The sequence below is a fragment of the Ovis aries genome, chromosome 5 (assembly GCF_016772045.2).
Source record: "Ovis aries strain OAR_USU_Benz2616 breed Rambouillet chromosome 5, ARS-UI_Ramb_v3.0, whole genome shotgun sequence".
NCBI classification, from domain to species: domain Eukaryota; kingdom Metazoa; phylum Chordata; class Mammalia; order Artiodactyla; family Bovidae; genus Ovis; species Ovis aries.
This window is the reverse complement of record NC_056058.1, coordinates 62,863,148-62,885,520: the sequence shown is the minus strand read 5'-3', so window position 1 is coordinate 62,885,520 and position 22,373 is coordinate 62,863,148. Positions and strand designations below refer to the sequence as shown.

The following is a 22,373-nucleotide window of genomic DNA, read 5'->3' as shown; positions in this document are numbered from 1 at the left end:
TGCTTAACAGTTGACAGCTTTGGTGGACCACAGACACCTTCTCCAGGAAATCAAGTTAGTATTCGGCAGATCCCAAGGCAGCGCTCTCTGGCCACATCAATGACAAAATGTACAGATAACATATCCAGGGCCATCTGTGAGGGCCAAGGGAATGGATATAAATTTCTATACCCACAATCTTCGCTTGTACCACTGAGACCCTTTCTATTGAAGTGTTGCTTATAAAGGCTTTTATGCTGGGCCAACTGATGCATGAGTTAATGACTGGAATAATTTTGTTGACTGGATTAATCTCCTTATCCTTCAATGTTTAATCTAGTTCTTTAGGCAGGGAGCTGGCTGTCTTTCAGGACATGATTTTTATTGTCTCTCATTTCACTACTTCCTCCTAAAGATTTCTCTGCTGATGGTGGCACCTGAAGGCTCAATTTTCTCTTAAAATTGAATAAAATTTAAAAATTTTACTTAACTCACTCAGATGAGGTGGATTCACAGGCTACTGGGAAGCAGTAGTGGGGTAAAGGAGAGGTGTTCAAAGGAGCTCCGTTGATAGTAGGCAGCCAGGGGTGATAATGATAGGAAGGCAATTGGGCCATCATAGCCAGTCCTTTTCTCATGGCCTGTTGCTCTGATCGCTGCACTGTTGCGGACTTGCTGATGCCTGTTCTACCCCACTGTTGAGTATAGGTGGTAGACAGGGCAGACATTTTTATTGCCTTTATTATTAGTTTGTTTTTGGAAGAGCTAAACTTTGGCTGCTTGTTGACTCTAGTGTGATAAGAAGCATGTTGATCCCTCCCTGGAAAACACTTTTTGACTCACAGGAACTCCGCTTACTACAACCATTACCTTTTATTTATGTTTGTCAGTTGCTGGGCAGCTAACTAGACTGTGGCATATGGATCCCCAAAGGCGAAAGAGAAAGACTCCAAATGCTGTTTGCTGCCTGAAAAGGAGTTCATATTTATGATTTCGTCTACCCCATATTGTGAGTTTAAATGTGGCAGTTTTCAAGCTGGGAAAACAATTTCCATTAACAGATCCTGGGAATGTACTCTTTAGTCGTTCACATAGGTTTGTGGGCCAACTCTTTCTCTTTTCACATGCTCACTCTCCACAAACAAAAACAGAAAAAACCCAGAAATCAAACAAAGAAACAAAAAACAAATGGACTTGAGGTTTGACAACACAAAAGGGCATCAATGGGCCCCAGGATTTTTTTAGTGCAGGGATGTACAGTAACTGCCCAGGATTTGTGACCCTTCCTTCTCCTTGCCCTCTCCATTTTAAGGGAATATAGGTAGAAAGACTCAAAGTGGAAGGGGGTGTTGGTACAGTGACAAAGGAAACTGGGCATAGGAGGGGAAGATGCAAGGAACAAGTGAGAGAGAGGATAAAGATTAGGGTTGCTACTGCTGCTAAGTCACTTCAGTTGTGTCCGACTCTGTGCGACCCCATAGACGGCAGCCCACCAGGCTCCTCCGTCCCTGGGATTCTCCAGGCAAGAACACTGGAGTGGGTTACAATTTCCTTCTCCAATACAGGAAAGTGAAAAGTGAAAAGTGGAGTCGCTCAGTCATGCCTGACCTTCAGCGACCTCATGGATTGCAGCCTTCCAGGCTCCTCCGTCCATGGGATTTTCCAGGCAAGAGTACTGGAGTGGGGTACCATTGCCTTCCTTAACTCTCAGTTTTGCTGTGAGCTGGGCCTTCCCAAATAGACTGTTGGATCCCTGGAACACAGACAATGGTTCTTGTATTTTTAGGCCTCTCCCCACCACCACATTTAGTACAAGCTGCTCCATGCAGTGGAAGAGCTTGAGAAACACTTAATTTCCGCCCAAATGAATGAATGGACAAAATTAAATGCATTGTCTTCTTACGTGTTTCTAACTCAGTTCTCTGGCAAACTCACCTATCTGGAACATAGAGAAGGACTAGGTAGTGTGCAGAGAACATGTACAAGGTCATGCGGTGATCACTGTAGTTGTTTTATTGAGGGCTGATTACGGGCCAGACGTTGCATTAAGTGCTTTACATGCACTGTTGCATTTAATCCTATTTGGCTGTCATATTATTGCTGTTTCCATCCCACAGACAAATACATAACTTGCCTATGGTTCTAACCCAGCTCTGTGTGACTCAAGTCCATCTATATAACGTGTGCTTCCCAGCTTTCCAAAGATCCTTCTAGTGCTCATTTAGGCCTTTTGGCCGCACACTTGTTGAGTCAGTTTAAAAACTTTTACTTTGCCTATGGCTCTAACACCCAAGGGTCTGTAGTCTCCAAGTCTACAGCAGAGCAAAGGCAGCAGATGAGAAAAACCACCTTGTAAGCCATTTCAGAAGATACTAGTTTACAACTGGACTCTTTTTTTCCTTATCTTCCTTCTTTCATCCCTTCCAACAAGAATGATGGTCCTAGAATGATGATCACCTGCAGCTAACTGGTTCTGATAAACTGTCCTATAATATGTGTTTTCTAGAAGATCCACTATATTGTAAATCAGTGCCATTGGTAATTGATAGTGATACTATCCTTAGAAACAGGTTATACCCAACATGTTCAAATAGAATTTAAAGAGGTATACATTTGATTGGCAAATAGTCCCTCCTAAAAATATTACATTAAGATGAAAGCTAAGAACTTAATAAGAACCCAGAATCACGCAGAATCCAGGATCCTGTATAGCAGAGGCCATGCTCCTGACTAGCAGTAGTTTCCAGACATCTAGATTTCTTGGATGAGGGAAAAAAATAAGTGCAGGTGGGAGAACTAACACAGGTGTATATTAAGTGTTGCTGCTAAGTCAGGTCAGTCGTGTCCGACTCTGTGAAACCCCATAGGTGACAGTCTACCAGGCTCCCCCATCCCTGGGATTCTCTAGGCAGGAACACTGGAGTGGGTTGCCATTTCCTTCTCCAATGCATGATAGTGAAAAGTGAAAGGGAAGTCGCTCAGTCGTGTCTGACTCTGCGCGACCTCATGGACTGCAGCCTACCAGGCTCCTCTGTCCATGGGATTTTCCAGGCAAGAGTACTGGAGTGTGTCGCCAGTGCCTTCTCCGATATTAAGTGTTAATTTTGCTAAATAAAAATGTTTAAAGAAACCTCAAACATCACCTCCCTTTAGTTGAATTAAGGACATTTGAAGAATCAAAGAAACAACAGAAAGGATGACGTTTCAGAATGAATTTAACACACTATCTTTATTCCCTCTATAATTTGAATAAAAAACAGAACTGCAAGGATCTTGCATGCTTAGTCATTCAGTCGTGTTTGACTCTTTGCGACCCTTTGGACTATACCCACCAGGCTTCTCTGTCCGTGGGGTTTCCCAGGCAAGAATACAGGAATGGGATACTGGAATACTGGATGTATCTTAGCAAGGCATTTATAAAGGCCTCAAATACTGATGGTTATTACATCTACTTGTTTGATTAAACCCGTCTCTAGTTGAACTATTCTTATGCCAAATCCTGTGCTTGGAATATAGAAAAACAAACCTAAAGCAAACAAACAAAAGCAGAATCAGGGATGGTCCTAATTCGGCAGAGTTAAGAGTCATCTGAAAATTCCCAGATTTAGACAAATGTTCAGCAAAAAGGTGATGATTGTTCTGGGTCATTAGAGGATGCAGCTAGGCTTGTAATCACTGACATGGTGATTGATGTGTGTGCCATTTACTCCCCAAAAGGGCCAGTGAGCAGAAGACACCCTCAACTTCCTGAGCCCTGACCTTCAGCCACAGGAGCTGATGGACCCAGGGGAGCCTTTGTATCAGTGAATTATCTTGGGAGGGAGAAGTCAGAATTCTGGAAATACATTCTCTTGGATGACCTTGTACTCAACTTTGCATTCAACTTTGCCATGGTGAGGAAGTATATTATCATATACTTGCAGGAAAATTAAAGCTCGGAAAAAGGAAAAGCAGCTAAGGGAGATATTTCAGATGATTTTAATTGGGCCTCAACTTATGAAAGGCTAAGGAATGTATTTGGGGCTTTGATTCTAAAGCAGTTGTCCACACTTCCACTCTTTCCTTCAAAACCTTGAATTCAAGCATCTGAGCAGTGCTGGATAAAACAACTGTTAGAGTTGACGCCCAGCCTGCAACGATATGCTTGGCTTCTCCTCCTCCAAAGGAAGCTTTGGTTTTTATCAGACTAGGCTGCTAGGCATCCTGCTCTCCTTCAGTGTGTTTCTTCCTGTTTCTCTGTACTTGCATCTTCCTGTCCTCCTGAGTTCTTTCCTAATACCTGGTTGTCCTAAAATGCTCCCCATGTTTTCCCTGAACTGTTGATTTTTCCTTTAAATTACCCTGCTGTGATTTCTCTGGTAGTCCAATGACTGAGACTTCCCTTTCCAATATAGAGGGTGTAGGTTTGATCCCTGGTTAGGGAGCTAAGATCTCACCTCGTAGCCAAAAAAACCAGAACGTTAAATTCCCGGGCAACTGGCAACCAGTTGACTGCACTGCCCACCACAGTTGCCATGTGCATTGGCCTTGGCCTTTAGCTCGGTTATAAAGCCTTTGGAGTAAAGAGTCGATGTCTTCAGATCAGCTTCCCAAATACTTTATGAGGGCCCATTAAGTGTCAAGTACTATGCTAGGTACTTACTAGGGATACAGAATACCTTGATAGGAATAAAGTTGTAAACCTTATCTTTCAAGGAACGTACAGTCTAGTGTGGGAGGGAGAGAAGTTTCTCAATAGTTCATGGAAGACTATATATGATTTTAGGATAAAGGGTTATGAAAGTACCAAAAATAGAGAGAGGGGTTAATTCTGATAGTGAGTGGAAGTTAGGAAACCTTCAGGGACTGCTTTGTGCAAAGGGAAATCAGAAGCCTCAATATGGGAATTACAGGGCCTGGGGAGTGTGGTCATGATGAGAACAAGATGAGGTTACAACAGCTGAGTCCCAACTGTTAACATCCTTGAATACTAACAAGTCAACATTGTACCTGTGGGTCAGGGAGATACAGAGGGTGTTTAAGCAGGGAGAAGCCTCAGACTAGCAGCCCTTCCTTACTTAGCACTCGGTCCTAAGTAAATAGGGATCAACTAATTAGCTGATACAATGACTTCTATAAGAGAAACAGACAACATCAAAAGTAACCCTGGATCCAGAGATGACAGAGATAATGGGTCACTGCAAAGTAAACAGGGGTCACTGCAAAGTAAACAGGGCTCACTTGAAAATTTGGGATTGATCGTTAGTGGAAGAGGAATTAAATTTAATCTCTGAGATGCTGGAGGGCAGTATTAGATCAGGGAGATGAAGCCACAGCGACACAGATTACTGCTCAGTAGGGTGCCAAACTTTGAAATTGTTGGAGCTCTCCGGGAATTGCTATTTGAAAAGTGTCAATTTGGTAAAACATTGTTGGTGGGACAACTGGTTGTCAGAGAAAACATGGAGGGAATTCATGAGCTAAAGTTGGGATTCAATCAGTGGATCCCAGAGGGCTGGTCCAATGAGCCAGGCCAATTGGTGATGAAGCTTTTAGTCATCAATGGGAAAATGAGAAAAGAGCAGGGTTGTATAGTGAGTTTTTAGGGAGTCGAGCTTTTCCATTGAAAGGACAATCCTTCATGTTCAATTGATGATTTCTTTCCTTCTTTTTTGGTATTAACACACTTCTCTTACTAAATGACACTGAATAGGGATGATAATTTTTTCTTTTGTTTCTTTCATAGCTTTCCTTGGCAAGATATCCCATTGTCAAGTATACCATGCCACCCCCATTTCCTTTTTGGACATTGATGATCCTTGACCTCTCTAGTCTGGGAACCACTGGGCTTCTAGGGGAAGACTTCCAGGGGCTCTGCATCTGCCTTCAGGAAGGGGGAGTGCAGTTACTGATGAGTGAGGTTTGAAGACATTGAGGGAGAGCCACGAAGGGTGGGAATTTCCATGCCCTGAATTAAATGTCAGTATGATGCTGGGAGGGATTGGGGGCAGGAGGAGAAGGGGACGACAGAGGATGAGATGGCTGGATGGCATCACTGACTCAATGGACGTGAGTCTGAGTGAACTCCGGGAGTTGGTGATGGACAGGGAGGCCTGGCGTGCTGCGATTCATGGGGTCGCAGAGTCGGACACGACTGAGCGACTGAACTGAACTGAACTGATACAAGTAAGTGAGGCTTCTGAGGTGGCTCAGTGGTAAAGAATCTGCCTGGCAATGCAGGAGATGCAAGAGATGCAGGTTCAATCCCTGGGCTGGGAAGATCCCCTGGAGGAGGAAATGGCAACCTACTCCAGTATTCTTGCCTGGAAAATGCCATGGACAGAGGACCCTGGTGGGCTATAGTCCATAGGGTAGCAAAGACTTGGACATGACTGAGCACAGACACATATACAAGTGAGCATGGTCCTTCTAATTCTTCCTCCCATGAGGTTTGAGGCTTCTGAGACCCAGGGTGCTCTGTCTGTGCAGAAGGCCTGGCCTCCTCCTTTTTTTTTTCTACTTCTCCCTGCACTGGCCATGGCCTGTGGAGAAGAAGGTGGAAACCACTTTTGCTGAGGGTTTTGAGGAGCAACCTTCTCTGGTTGTCTGTGTCCCTTTGTTGAGATCCAACCAGGCTCATTTGGCTGGGAGTGAGAGACGGAACTTTGGCCAAGAACTCAAGCTTGTTTGACCCACTATGCCTTCTGGAGATGGGTGGTTGATTCTAGGACAGGACTAGATATTTGGAGACCTGAATCCTGCACACCACTCTCTTAACTGGACAGTGGTCTCTGAGATGCCTTCTGTCCATAGTCCAGTCTGTAACACCATCAGTATGGGCCATGTAAGGGAAACACAATCTCTGGGCAAAAAGCTAAGGGTTCATAGGAATATACTGATCCAGTAGCTTGGGGTGGTAAACAAAGTGGGAGAGGTGAACCGATGGCCAAGCAGAAAGAGAATGAGTGGGTTATATCAGGAGCCTCCTCGAGAATGCAGATATCCTCAGGTCTCCTTCAGAAAAACAGGTAGGCTCAAAGTTGCCTTCATGTTGGCCATTCCAGGTGGTTTTTTGCCTGGTTGAGTATACCCAGGGGACAGATAGTTCTGTGACCTTACAAGAAGGACTGTTGGCCAGGCAGTTGAGTCAGTCAGAACACAGAGGTTTTGTCTTTGGTTTCTGACTCTACAAAACAACACAAAGGACTAGGTTTAAAAAAAAGAAACTGAAAAAAAGAAAGCAAAAACACATTGTGCACTCTCTTTTCTCTCCACTCTGGGTTGGAGGAGAGTCTGAAGCTCTGATTTGAGTCCCTCACGCACTCTCTGATCAAGTTATATGACATGTCCTGTAACTATCCCTAGAGTGATCAACTGGTTCACGGTGGCCTGGGGGTTTCCTGGCTTTAGCACTAGAAATTGCACATCCAGGGAACCTACTCAGTGCTGGGCAAACCCGGACAGCTGGTCACTCTAATTGTATCTCAGTTTTCTGCTTGTAACATGGGAATAATTCTCCTGCCCCAGCTGCCTGTAGTGTGAGAATCAAATGAGGCGACAGAGGTGAAGGTGCTTTGAGATTAAATCTGGGCAAATTCAAGTGACTGGATTGGACGTGCCACAAAAGCTGTACTCTGGTGTGTTGGTACATGCTCTGCGTGGCACACTTGGCCACTGTGGAACCTATTCATCTTTCAAGCCTCTAATGTATGTTATTCTCTGCAATGCTTCCCATGATGACCCAGACAGAATGGATCTAGCCTTCCTTTCTTTCCTGCTGAACTTGATGCCCCAACATAGCAGACTCAGGACTTCATTATCCGTCATCTACTCCTCCAGCCAGACTGAGATCTCTTTAATGGTAGGGACACCATAGCTCACACAGTGGCTGCTTGAGAAATGTTTGCTGAATGAAGGAATGCTTTTTAGTTTCTAAGATATATGTTGTACCACCTGTAACTTGAACCCTCAGAAACATGTGTGAGACATGTTTCTGGCCCTGTAACTTTCTTTAGAGTCCTATGGCTAAGATGATCTGATGAAGTCCAGAGATCCAGATGGGGACCTGAGGTCTGGCCCCTCCAGCAAGGGGTTCTACAGACAGAAGGCATTTTGAAGGCATGTTTGACCCCCAGGCCACCCCATATTGTGAGAAGCAGGTGTCACCAGTTCGTTGGCAGCTCATAGTAAACCACATCTGGTGCTATAAGGCAGGCCCATTTGCTAGCAGCAGCAGGCAGGTGGCTCTGTGTCAGCCACCTCAGAGATGCTTCACAAAAGATAATGGAGGGAATGAATAAAAGTCTTCCCACAAATAATAGAGGGCGTGGAAACACCGTTCAGGATGAGAGCCGGCCTACTGGCCTCATCTTGGCCACCTCTGGTTCAATGAAAGGAAGAAAAGCTGGGCTCATTCCAAGGACAGACGTCAATGTGAAAAGAAGGCTGAGCAGACCATCAGGACTGTTATTTTCTTGTGGACTTTAAACGGCACAGGGTCAGAATGCGGAGAATGGTTTCCTCCAGTTATAGGGAATGGCTCCCAGGGACAAGAGGCAGCTCTGGTCTCCCATGTCCCCCCACTGGGCCTGAACCTGTCTCCAGCTCTCTCTCCTCTTCCTCCCCCTCTTCACTGCTACCTCCAGCCCCTCATCTCTTCCTTCAGCACTTCCACTCCTATCTGTCTTGCAGAATGGGATTCCATGAGAGATTTTCTATGAGAAAACGATTCCCCTGAGGAAAAACAGTGGAACACAAGATGGAAAACGAATGCATGAATCAGCATCCTCTTCACTCTGGTACTCTACACTTGGTGTATCTTTTACCTGAAATACGTCCTCCCCATCACTGTTCTAAGGCCTCCTTCGGGGACTGCCGCTTCCCGCTGGAGGTCTTGCTAGAACTAACCCCTGCCTGCATGCTTTTCCCTTGGTGCCTTATCTGTTGATTGTTCAGGCAGCTGATCTCTCTGTCCATCTATCTGTCTATCTTTATGGTACTTCCTTTCTTCTTGGCATTAGTGTTAGTTGTTACTGTATGCCCTCTTTCCTTCTCCCTTAGCTGTGACGAACACTCAAATTTTCAATAGTTCACAGAAGAATCACAATTTCTTTTGGAAAAATGAGACGTTCTGGCAATGTTCCCATATGGCATTGCTAGAGCAGAACTGAGTGGAGCCTGTCCCCTCTACACAGGCATATACTCTCTTGTTCACTAAGGCCCCACCAATTCCCTAGAGACTGTCACTTCCCCATTGACAGCATAGTGGAGTGGATAGGGCATAGGCTCTGAAGCTGCCCTCTTTGGGTTCAATTTCTGACTCTGACATCTACTAGCTGGGTGACCTTTGATAATTGACCTAAGCTCTTGGTGCCATTGACTGATTATCTGTAAGCAACGGCACCCCACTCCAGTACTCTTGCCTGGAAAATCCCATGGATGGAGGAGCCTGGTAGGCTGCAGTTGCGAAGTCAGACACGACTGAGTGACTTCACTTTCACTTTTCGCTTTCATGCACTGGAGGAGAAAATGGCAACCCACTCCAGTGTTCTTGCCTGGAGAATCCCAGGGACGGGGGAGCCTGGTGGGCTGCCGTCTATGGGGTCTCACAGAGTTGGACATGACTGAAGTGACTTAGCAGCAGCAGCAAGAGATTCTTAATAGGACCTGTGTCACTGGGTTTCTGTGAGGAGTACATGAATTAGGGAAGGCGTGTGAGGACTTAGAGAGTCTTGCCATGTATATTAATACCTCAATAAATATTGAATTGCTATTTACCCTGGTATTTGCACTGTGGTTTTGTTTCTTAGAGTAGGGGAAGTATTGCCTATACTTAGGCCTCTGTTGAAAAGGAGGAAACTGCATACATATTACCCCTAGTCCATTTCATTCATTTTCTTTTCCAGGCCTCTGGGGGCATGCAAAGTTGCAGTCCCTGCATTAGATCTTGGGACCTAATCTTGGAGGTGCCACTGTCGTGATGTATTCATCTTTGCTTTCCTTAAAAGTATGTACTTAGTGCTTTGAGAATACTATACGTGGGGTGTTGGTAGAGTTCAGTTACATGATTATGGTCATATACTTTCATGCTGCATCTAGGAAGATCACTGGTAACAGTGAAAGGCACTGTTAAGTCCCTTTAAAGAGCTGGTTCATTTAATTTGTGTTGTATGGTCTATGCAGTGAGACTAGTATTTCTTGGTTCTCTGAAGTAGACAGAGCAAACACATCAACTAATTTGATAACCTGCCCATGAAGTTACAATATACATGGAAGCTGGCTGGACAGGAATCAGTCTATATGACATGCAATCAATAGGAGTTTCCTACAAGCTACATTTTCCTTTAGGTTCTGTGGGACAGTTGGCCCTTGCCTCACTGAATTATATTTTGAGTTATAGGTGGAGAGAAATAAAAAGCAGTAAGAGGAAAGAGACTGGAGTGGGGAAAAGTAGTGTTTATGGGACACAGGGAAACTGGCTTGACTAGTGGTATGAATTTTTTTTTAAACATTCTTCCAGAGAAATAAATTTCATTCCCATGGGAATAGAGACTATGATTAAGAGGTCATTATGCTCTTTTTCTGCTAGTTGTCTGTGCTGAGGAGGGATGAATAATATATGTAAATTTCCCCGCCTGACTTTCTTTTGTTTGAAAACTGCTGGCTTACCACCCCCATCCAGTTGGGAGGATGTGGTTTCTTTGGTTAAAGATTCACCTGGGTCTTTGTCCCTTATCCTCCCCTAGGGAGAGACTGATTAGATATGATGATCCAACCAGGTTCAGAGCCCACAGGACCATTCATAAGACATTCCTGAAACAGATGACCCGGAATTTCTGTGCAGGGGCTCAACTCAGGACCACTCCCTACCCCTTCCTTTCTACCTCCAGACAAATAGATGGAAGCAATGTGGCTTTCAGCTAAATGTTTGTGATACCCAGTGTAAAGGGAATAAAACTATATATCTAAACAGTTGTGTTACCTGGTATCCTGTAGTTTCTGCCCCTTTGCAATAAAAGGAAGCCAAGAAGGGTCTGGCTCAGAGAAGGTAAACACCACTTATTTGGGTCGATCCCCAAACTTACAGAATAGATGCTGCACCCCTGGAAGTAGCACATTGATGGAGCCATGGGGGAGCAAAGGAGATTGATATCCAAGGACTCCGGAGGTACCTTGAGCTCTTCGTAAGTGATTGCCTTTGTCCTTAAGACAATCCTGCAGGGTTTCAGGATCCCCATTGGGAAGATGAGAAAACTAAGCCTCTGAGAGATTAAGTAATAACAGTTCTTAGTCACTAAATGTGTGCCAGGCACCGTGCTAAGCACTTCATAGCATCTCATTTAATAATTTAACAACCACTGAAGTTTACAGTAGTGCTACCTTCAGTTGTTATATTTGGGAAGATTGAGACTTTGGGAGTGGAAGTAACATGTCTGAATGATTTTTGCCATTAACTGGCAGCCCTGGGATTTATACTGAGTCCTAACTCCAGGGCCCTGACAATCAGTCAGTGGTCCACACTGCTGCTTGCTACTTCCCTAAAGTGACAGGATTGTAGATGTGAGAGGCAGAGTTTGAACAGGGTCTGATCTACACAAAATACATTGCCTCTTATATCCACAATCCCCAAGAGATAGAGCTGGGGCAGGTATGCAGTCCTTCCCCATCCTGGTCTGCCTTTGTGTAACAGCAGCTGTCTTCTTGGGAAAAGCAAAAGACTGGGCAAATCTGAAATAAAGTTGCTGAGGGGAGAGAGGTGGAGGGAAGAGGATAGATTGAGAGAGAGAGAAAGAGAGAGAGAAAAGAATTGCTATTTTTGACAGCATCAGCCTCTTAAATGAAAGCACCATGCAATTTGTGTATCAGCGGGAGAACGCAGTGCTTGGGCAGGCAAATCACAGCCTGCTCTGGCTGCTGTTCTCACCGCGGTCAAGGCCATTCGTTTCCCGTGTGGTTCCTCTCCCCAGATCTTCCTTGTCACCTTGCTGTCTCCACTCTCCTCCCCTCTCTCCTTAATGTGTCGCTCTGCGGGTTACCAGCTCCTCCACCAGGCATGATAAAAACAGCCCTAACAGGAATAAGTGTGCGTTTGCCTTTGTGATGCCGCCAGGATCCTCCAACATAAATCCGCACCACGCAGCTCCCGCCTAGCTGTGCAGGAGTGCTAGCTCCTGCCTCGTGAAGGAGTGCTTTGGCTGTGGAGGCCATCCGGTGTCTCGTTTCCCATGGTGTTCTCAGGATGCCACCTTACAACGTGGCAGAGGCAGGGAAGTGCACCTCTGTTAGCACGGAGTGGGGAATGTAGGGGGGGAAAAAGGCTTTTGTAATTAGGGTTTGTACTTAAGCTCTGTCCCATGAGTCACTCCGAGAACCTGGGCAAAGCTTCACTACTCTGAGTCTTAGCTTCCTAACCTGCGAAGGAAAATGATAACTTCTAAATCCTCCTATATGAGGGGAGGATGAATGCTGGGACATTGCTAGGGTACGGAAGGAACCCACCCTGCCTGGCATATAGTAGTTATGAAATGAATACAAGTCTTCTCTTCTTTCCTTTTACAGACAGTGCAAAGCGGTCTGCTTTTCATCACTGAAAGAAGTGAAAAGCACTGTGGAGTTTCAGGAAGCATATAACTCTTTCAGTGATGTTTCTGTTTCAGTCCATCATGGGCAAGCAGGGAAACTTAACAAGCAATGGATGTGCCCCTTTCCACTGTTAGACAGAGGACAGTGATGTCAGCCCGTGGTGTGACCTTGACCCTTGCACTGTGTGCCCACCTAAAGGCAAAGGGTGCAGGAGGAAGGTAGGATTCCCTAGGGAATTCCAACAGCTCAGACAGCCAGCCACCAACCTTTTTGGAACCTCACTTTCCTTATTTGTATATTGGTTGTAAAAGTGTTGGTTGCTCAGTTGTGTCTGACTCTTTGTGACCCCATGTACTATAGCCCACCAGGCTCCTCTGTCCATGGGATTTCCCGGACAAGAATACTACAGTGGGTAGCCATTCCTTTCACCAGGGGATCTTACTGACCCAAGAATCGAACCCGGGTTTTCTGCATTGTCAGGCGGATTGTTTTCCATCTAAGCACTAAAGTGTGTGTGTGTGTGTGTGTGTGTGTGTGCTGGGGAAGGATAAATGATCTTTTCCTCCAAATAATAATCTTTTCCTGACAGTTTCCCTCTTTATATCCACTCTGGCCTCATGGTTGAGAAGATCCCAACCTGGGATGTCATGTTGCCTGGGCTGAAAACCCAGCTTTCCAATTGCCACACCAGGTCATCCTGTGCAAGCTCCATAACCTCTCTGTGCCTCAGTTTCCCAAATTATACAATTGGAATGAAAACAATATTACCTTCCCAGGGTTGTTGTTAGGATTATATAAGCCAGTGAGCATCTCATACTTCAGAGAAGTGCCTAGGATGAGTCAGTGCTTGATAAATGTTAACAGCAGGTCTTAGCACCACCACTAAAAGGCTAAATTAACCGCCCCCCACCTGCCGGCTTTGGCTTGTGTACTGGGCTAGGGCACCAGTTTCTTAGAAGGTTTCTCTGCATTTTCTCTAATCCATCCCATGTGTCCTGACCTGAGAAGCTTCTGTACTGATGCAGCACTCCTCTGGCAGACCTCCAGTCTCTATTCAAACACGCAAGCACACACAACACTTTCTCTTTCTACCTCCCTCTTGGTCCCTCCCTTCTTTTTTTTCTTCTCTCCCTTTTTATCCCCTAATTCCCTCCCTCTCTTCCTTTCTCTCTGGCTCTTCTGAAGATACAGGCAAATCCAGCCTCTGCTGAGAGACCTTTGTCTCTGATCAGGCCTGACCTGGGTCACAGAGGTCAGGGGGTTACCATGACAACAAGCATCCCTGGCTACCCATCAGGAGGCAAGGACCAATTGAAAGAGACTGTCATTTCCCTGGGACATACTGTGTTTATTCTCAGCAGCAGACCCTGCACCAATACCACACTATGGAAAGAGGGTGGGAGGGAGGGAGAGAAAGAAATATCAGGGTTTTATTTTATTTTTTTAAGTATGTTCTCTGTGGGGGAGGACCACAGATTGTTCTCAGAGAGAGACAATTTATTTCTAATACAGAGGGATGAGGGTGGGGCTCACGTGTATTTCTGATGAACACAGTTGGTTTCACAAAGAAGGAAAAAATAAGTTATTTGGCCCAAAAGTGATTTTGTGATAGGTCTAATGGGAGGAGGATTGGGGTGGAGAATTAACAGTAATGAGTACCCTCTGTGACAAGCACTTTATGTTATTTCATCAGAACTCAGAGCAACTGCAATGAATTGTTATTACTCCAATTTTACAGAAGAGAAAACAGAGGCTCATAAAATTATAGTGACTCACCAAGCTAGCTCAAACTGCTGGTAAAGTAATGGCCCTTGACCTTGAATTGAGGTTGTTTGACTCCACGGATCATGGTTTTGACACTATTCAATGCAGTTTCCCTGTTATTCTCCCATCATAATCATCTTCCTTTTGTTTCCAAGCCACTGCTTCCTCAGAAAACATGTACGACTCTCTTTCCTGACCTCTAACCTTGTCTCCCAAAGTGGACTGCTGTCCACCATAACAGAATCGCCAGGGGACTTGTGGAAATTGAACATTCCTGGACCCCACGTAGACTTGCAGAATCAGGAATCTCAGGAATCAGAGTCTAGAAAGGGGCATTTTAAACCAGATTCCCTAGATTTTAAAGCATACTGAAGTTGGGAAGTGGTTCTTTATGGCAAGTCAACATCACCAAAACAGAATTTGTTTATTTGTTTCCCAGTTATATTCTCAGTCAATGTGACTCTAAAAGTAGAAAAATCTTAATTGCCTTGAAGACACAATAATGTCACAGGGTCCCAGTGTGGAGGTGGGCAGCTAGGAGACCTTTAGTCCCTGGAAGTAAGACCACTCCCCATAAAACCTTGTGACATCACTTCCTGAGTCATGGCCTTAACCACCCTCCTTGCTGCTGCTGCTGCTGCAGCTGCTAAGTCGCTTCAGTTGTGTCCGACTCTGTGCGACCCCATAGATGGCAGCCCACCAGGCTCCCCCATCCCTGGGATTCTCCAGGCAAGAACACTAGAGTGTGTTGCCATTTCCTTCTCCAGTGCATGAAAGCGAAAAGTGAAAGTGAAGTCTCTCAGTCGTGTCCGACTGTTTGCGACTTCATGGACTGCAGCCCAACAGGCTCCTCCATCCATGGGATTTTCCAGGCAAGAGTACTGGAGTGGGGTGCCATTGCCTTCTCCGACCTCTCTCCTTATTTTTAGCCAAATGCCAATGCAGACAGGTGATTCTTAGGAGATATTTTCTAGCCTTGATTTGTGTGAAGGGAGAAAAATATATTCAGTAGGGATGCTATTGAGACTAAAATATTGATGAGCAATCTTGAACTATGTCTGATTAAAAACTAAAACAGATATAAACAAGCTACAGTCAGTGCTGGCCTTCTCTAGTGACTCAGACAGTCAAGAATCTGCCTGCAATGAAGGAGGTATGGGTTCAATCCCTGGATTGGGAAGATCCCCAGGAGGAGGAAATGGAAACCCACTCCACTATTCTTGCCTGGAGACTCCTGTGGACAGAGCAGCCTGGTGGGCTACAGTCCATTGGGTGGTGAAGAGTTGGACACAACTGAGTGACTAACCCTTCTACAGTCAGTGCTATAGGAGGAGGACATAATTGGCATTCTCCATCATTTCTGCTCCATCATTTATGTACCCCTCTCAGCCTTTCTCAACCTTCTAGTTGCCCTAGAGGTAAAATTGAAGTGGGCTAATAACACCACCTGACCTGCCTCTTGAGAAACCAACATGCAGGTCAGCAAGCAACAATTAGAACTGGACATGGAACAACAGACTGGATCCAAATAGGAAAAGGAGTACGTCAAGGCTGTACATTGTCACCCTGCTTATTTAACTTATATGCAGAGTACATCACGAGAAATGCTGGGCTGCATGAAGCACAAGCTGGAATCAAGATTGCCAGGAGAAATATCAATAACCTCAGATATGCAGATGATACCACCCTTATGGTAGAAAGTGAAGAGGAACTACAAAGCCTCTTGATGAAAGTCAAAGAGGAGAGTGAAAAAGTTGGCTTAAAGCTCAACATTCAGAAATTGAAGATCATGGCATCTGGTCCCATCACTTCATGGTCCCATCACTAGATGGGGAAACAGTGGAAACAATCAGACTTTATTTTGGGGGGCTCCAAAATCACTGCAGATGGTGATTGCAGCCATGAAATTAAAAGACACTTACTCCTTGGAAGGAAAGTTATGACCAACCTAGATAACATATTCAAAAGCAGAGACATTACCTTGCCAACAAAGGTCCGTCTAGTCAAGACTATGGTTTTTCCAGTGGTCATGTATGGATGTGAGAGTTGGACTGTGAAGAAAGCTGAGCCCCAAAGAATTGATGCTTTTGAACTGTGGTGTTGGAGAAGACTCTTGAGAGTCCCTTGGACTGCGAGGAGATCCAGTCAGTCCATCCTAAAGGAGGTCAGTCCTGGGTGTTCAATGGAAGGACCGATACTAAAGCTGAAACTCCAGTACTTTGGCCACCTCATGTGAAGAGTTGACTCATTGGAAAAGACTCTGATGCTGGGAGGGATTAGGGGCAGGAGGAGAAGGGGACGACCGAGGATGAGATGGCTGGATGGCATCACTGACTCAGTGGACATGAGTTTGAGTAAACTCTGGGAGTTTGTGATAGACAGGGAGACCTGGAGTGCTTCCATTCATGGGGTTGAAAAGAGTCAGACACGACTGAGCGACTGAACTGCACTGAACTGAATAATTCTTTTTGGGAGGTAAGCCCATGTCTGCCTGTTTTCTGTCCTTGCCAGAATCAGTTTGTACCTGGTTATTCCTGAAGAGGAGCACAGAAGTCCCCAGAAAGGGCCTATAACAGACTTCTTTCCCAAACTACCAAGTCTTAAAGTAAGACTTCGATGACAAACATAGAACCACTTCTTCCGTCTGTCCCCATTTCCTTATGATCTGTAACCACATTCATTATCTCCTACCCAAATGACCACACCAGCTTTCTAAATAACCTTCCCTGCCTGCAGTCCCCCTCACTTTGGTCCATCTCACAAACCACTGCCTGGATCATCTTTGGGAGTCTGTCTGACATGGTCCCTCCATCAGTGGCCTTCAGTGACCCCTACTGACATCAGATAAAAAAATACAGGGACATTTGAAATCCTTTTCACTGTGACCACAACGTGTCACTCTTGCTTATTAATGTGCATGCTAGTTCAAGAGGATTTTTGTTTCTGATAACAAGCCCTATGTTTTCCCACCTTTGTGTTTGCTTTTCCTCTGTCCCCTCCACCTGGAGTCCCTTCTCACCTAGCACGGTTTCTTCAGGGGCCTGTCTTGGTTGTTGCCTCTGCCTTGCAACCTTTGGGCATCCTCCCATTCCGATGCTGACTCTCCTCCTCTTGCATGTCTTGGCTCTCTCAGGGCCTCGGGTAGACTATCAGGTGTCTGTATAATACTGCTGATGAGCTATGCTTGATCATGCATCATTTAAGGGCTGGAATCATGTCTCTCTCACCACGGATCCCTGAAGTGCAGCACACAATTCTTTGTGTGAAGAAAAGGAATCTGTGCAGCTGCATGGAAGGCTCGGGGAGTGGGTCTTAGAGCCTCTCCCACGAAGCTGCACCCTCTCCCTGTCACGTTGGCCCACACATCCGGCTTGGACAAGACACGTGACAGGATACAAACACGCCATGATCACAGGGACCAGAGAAGACGCCATGTAACCACAGTCACAGTTAAAGACCAGGCTTTGACCAATGTCCCAGTTAGGGTATAACTCTCAGAAGATCCATTAAACTCTTGAGAGATGGTTTGTGAAGGAGCGCCATTACTTGAGATTTTAACTCAGGCTAATCTGGTGTGGATTCCTTCTTGGGTTGGGAAAACAGGGGCCATGCTCCCTTAGTTAGGAAATTTGAATACGTCGCTTCCAACTGAAGGGAGTATTTATCATAATAAAAGAAACTTCAGACCAGCAGATACATTGAGTTGGCAGCAGAAGTTGGCAATAGATCACAATTAGTAGGTTTACCAGTTATCTTCCCCTAGCGACCGGCATTGGCTGTGCAGGTCTTTATCCATAACCTCAGGGCTTCGGAAACAAAACTCATCCCCTTACCCAACCCCCAGCATGCAGGGACAGCCAACAAACAGCATCTGTTTCAAAGAAACGCCACCTGTCCAAATAGAAAAATCAAGCACTGAACCACCTCGCTTCCTGAGTATCTGTTTCCAGAGCAGAAGAGACAAACACACCATTCTGTCACTGACAGCCTTTTCCCGCTCCGTAGGGACACACCTGGCCCCTGCCAAGTAGACCTGGCAAGGTTTAGAGGAACATTTGGGCCTTAGTTACCAGTTCTCTGACCTTATGGGGCAGAGCTGGGTGATCCGCCTTGGAGGAGCCTGAAGCTTCTAGGAGGCAGGCTGGAAGGGAGTGAATGTTCTGCAGGTGTGATCAGGTCTAGCTTTCTGGAGAGCAGGTGGTAGAGGGGACCGCAAGGGAGGTCCTTTCTTGCCGCGGGCACTGGCACTAAGTCTGGAGCACACCCTCCTGTGAGAACTGCAGGAGTCCCACCTTTCACAGGGTGGAAGAGAGGTTTGCAACATCTGTGGTGTAAAAACTCCTAATGAGTCTGCAATTTTGTGAATGGTTAGACAGTGTTTAGAAAGGTATTTTCTGTGATTCTCAATGCTTCGAGAACAACACTGATTTCCTCTGTATCATCTTTAAGCACCTTGAAGCCCCTTTTCAGTGGGGACCAAAGGTATCATGTATTAATACTACCCCTTTATGCCACTGCTCACTTCCCATCTCTGCCATGCAGAATCATTTGCTGGGATCAGATCAGTGGATCTGAGATTGTTGGGCAGGCACATGTGTCTGTGGCATTTTGTTTGCCATGACTTGCTGGTATTCGATCATACCTGGAGGAATCAGCATCATCTAGCGGAGTAAGGCAGAGACATGAAGGAAACCTGGCTGGACTGTGTGTGTGCATATGTGGTTACTTACTCATGTTTTCTGCAGCTGTTTTGCAGTGGTATGTTTCCTGGGACCTCCACCCTACTGGTTGCTAGAATGATTCCTTTTATTGCAGAGATGAGAAGTAGAATCCCATAGAGGGAGAAGGGATTTTTCCAGACGAGCAACTCAAGGCCCTCTTAGGATGAGAGTTGCTCTTCTGTTTTTGAGTCGGGGAGCCCCATGGCTATCATAACGGTTGCCAATGGAGAGAAAGGAGAACCGGGAGAGAGCTGTGGACATGTGGCCACCACCATTTATGTATTCTTGACTTGCACATCAACCATCTGACTTGGAAGATGTTTTTTTTTATTACTCTTTCCTTTTATCTTGCTCTTTTTTTCTCCAAACAGTAAATGACTTGTTATGTCTTACAGAGACATAAGCAATAGAATTAAGTATTTCTTTAATAGAGTTGAACTATTTTCAATACTTATCTCAGAAAGAAACTTTGATCATGTAAAACCCATAAAGGCAGTGTTACTGCTCAAAAAAGTGGTGCATTAAAAAAAGAAGTGCGTTAAAGTGAGCATTCACTATCACCTTTAGGCTTCAAAGTGGTGAGTGGATGCTCTGGGCTCCAAAAGTCCGCTTGCAGATCTTTTGAGTTGATGGTTATTGTTTGACCCATGTACATAGGTACTGGGAAACCTGGTCTAAGTCCAGTCTTCTGCCTTTAATGGTGCTGTCGGTCATGGACCCCAGCAGAGTGTTAGAGTAAGTACAACCGTGGGCTCTGAAGTCAGACTGCCTGGACTTGAAATCTGGCTCTTTTATTAGCTGTGTCTACTTGGTCGGGTAACTTAATTCTGTGCTGCTCTTTCCTCATCTGTACAGTGGGGATGGTGGTACTTCATAGGGAAATCAAGAGGATAATATGAGATAATGCATAGCACAGTGTGTGGCGTGTGGTAGGCAGTCACTCAGCAGTAGCTTTTGTTACAGTGGAAAGTCATTTGAATTGCCAGATGACCTGAGATTTGTGTTCATGTTACTGACTTTGTCACTATGTTCCGGGCATCTGTGTGTGGGATAGAAAGATGGAGGTAATGTATTCAGTGGGCAATTCATGTCACTTTCTGTACCTATCCCCTGCCCCCAACTTTACATCCAAATATTTGGATCAAATGAGGTCCCTGACTTAATAAAACCTTCAGTAAATTATAACAGTGCAGCATCATTGGTGTTCCTGGACCTATAAAAACACGTTCTCTACTTTGGGCCTTTCTAGGGTGATGCTTTGTAAGTATCTCAAAGTCTCTTGCCAAGCACTGTCCTCTGGATCCTCTTTGAACTTTGCCTAAATGTGTACAAAGAGCTTTTTAAGTTTTTCCAGACAAAAATGCATGATTTATAAAATACCAGGCCATTTTGTTTCCTTTTATTAGGTCACATTCAATTATTTTTATATTCCTACAGATATGTTTATTTCCTGATATTTGGACAGTTACAGTTCTTCAATATATTTTCATTTCTATTCAGATAAGGACAAAAATCCTTAACAAAATCTATTTGCAATTCTCCAGTCATAGCTAAACCTTTTCTCTTAGTTATTACCTGTGTTCTAGGAGGATCTAGCTTCTTTTGGTTTATGAGTTGTACCGAAATTTCTTGTCTTAAGAATCTTTGCACATTTTGTTCCCTCTGCCCAGACTGTTCTCTACCCCTCCCCTCACTGAACTTACTTAACTCCTATTGATACATCATATTTCAGCTTGAAAAGAGTATCCTTGGAAGAGTCTTCTCAGCTACATCCCACCCATCCTGCATTCCAGTTGGACCTTGTTATCTCTGGGTGTATTTGAGATCTTCTCTGTGTCTTTACTGTTCTGTAATTTCGACTGAATCAGCTGCTGGTTTTCATCTTTTTATCCGGCTTGGGAGTCAAAATTTTTGAATCTGAGTATTTATGTTTTCCATAAATTCTGGAAAATTCCCTTCAAATATTACCCCTGCTTCACCCTCTCTTGTCTCCATCTGGAACTTAAAGAAGATGCACCTGGGTTTTTTTTTTTCTCTCTCTCTCTCTCATGTCTATTCACCTCTTTATTATATTTTTAATCCTTCTATGTGATAGTCTAGGGAATTTTATCTGATTTTTTCTGGTACACTAATTTTCTCTTCAACTCTGTCTAATTTGCTGTTTAACACTTCCACTGACATTTTATGTTAATGACTACTTTTCTTCTCTAAATCCTAACTGGTACTCTTCCAAATATGTCTGGTCTTTTATGATAGTGCCTTTTTCTTTTAAAAGTATTTTCGATTGCTTTTATGTTTTTACTTTTACTTCTGATTCTTGCTCATGTATTATATGTTGTCACATAATTTATAACTTTTTTGTGCTTAGGGTAGCCTCAGAATAATTAGCTTCTTACTATGGTTTTGATTTCCTTTTTGGTGTAGAGATTTCTTAACTTGCATTTAAAAGGCTTTTTGTTATATCTTTCTCCAGTATATCTAGGTGTTTTATAGTGGGAGTTTTACTCTGCCAAATTGTTGAAAGTAGGTGTCCTCTACATCCCGTTTTATAGACTATCATAATAGTCAGGGACCATTAAACAATAATCATCTGTTTAATGTCTTTCTTCCCTTCAAGACTGTACTTCCATGGGGACAGGGGCCGTGTTTGTCTTACCCCCAAATTGTAGCTCCAGCTCCTAGCCTAGTGCCTAGATTGTTGTAGGGATCAATATTATTGAAATCAATGAATGATACGGAGGCAGAGGTGGCTCTGGATGTCATGTCATGATGGGTTAGGAGCCCCTCTCCATCTTTTTACAACCTTTTACACACTCTCACCTTTCCTTGAATGCTACTCTTCCCTAAAATGATTTAATCCCTCTGTAATTGACATAATGTCTTACAGGTGACTTCATACTGTATTGCATTTAATTACCTTCTGTATAGATTATTCCATTTGAACTTAAAACCACTTTAAACCTAGGAACGGATTAGGTGATTATCCTCTCTTTATAGATGAGGATACTGAAGGTCGGGGAGATATGTCTTACGTTTTGTAAGACAGTCATTAGTAAATCTCAAAGTTAAATCTAGGCCTTTTGACTTTAGTTCTATAAGACTCTGCCACAACTCTTTGCAATGCATACCAGAGGCTCTTAATGTGAAAATAAAGTCCTCTTTGTTTCTTTCCTGAACTACCTATTTCTTGCTCAAGAAATCAGCATCTAGGATAGAATGGGTGCTGACACTCAATTGGTGTCATTTCAGTTTCCATGGCTAGAATCTTAGGGCTCAAATGACTTGATTTTTCATTTGGACCATGTGTTTGTTTCTTTGGAGACAAACATTACAAACCACTTTCTGTCA

The 22,373-nt window shown here is 44.4% G+C and overlaps 1 protein-coding gene across 11 annotated transcripts in view; it reads right to left on the bottom strand.

Annotated features, from left to right (window-relative positions):
• GRIA1 (glutamate ionotropic receptor AMPA type subunit 1) overlaps positions 1-22,373 on the bottom strand; it is a 353,267-nt gene that overhangs the window by 19,720 nt on the left and 311,174 nt on the right. The window lies entirely within an intron of this gene.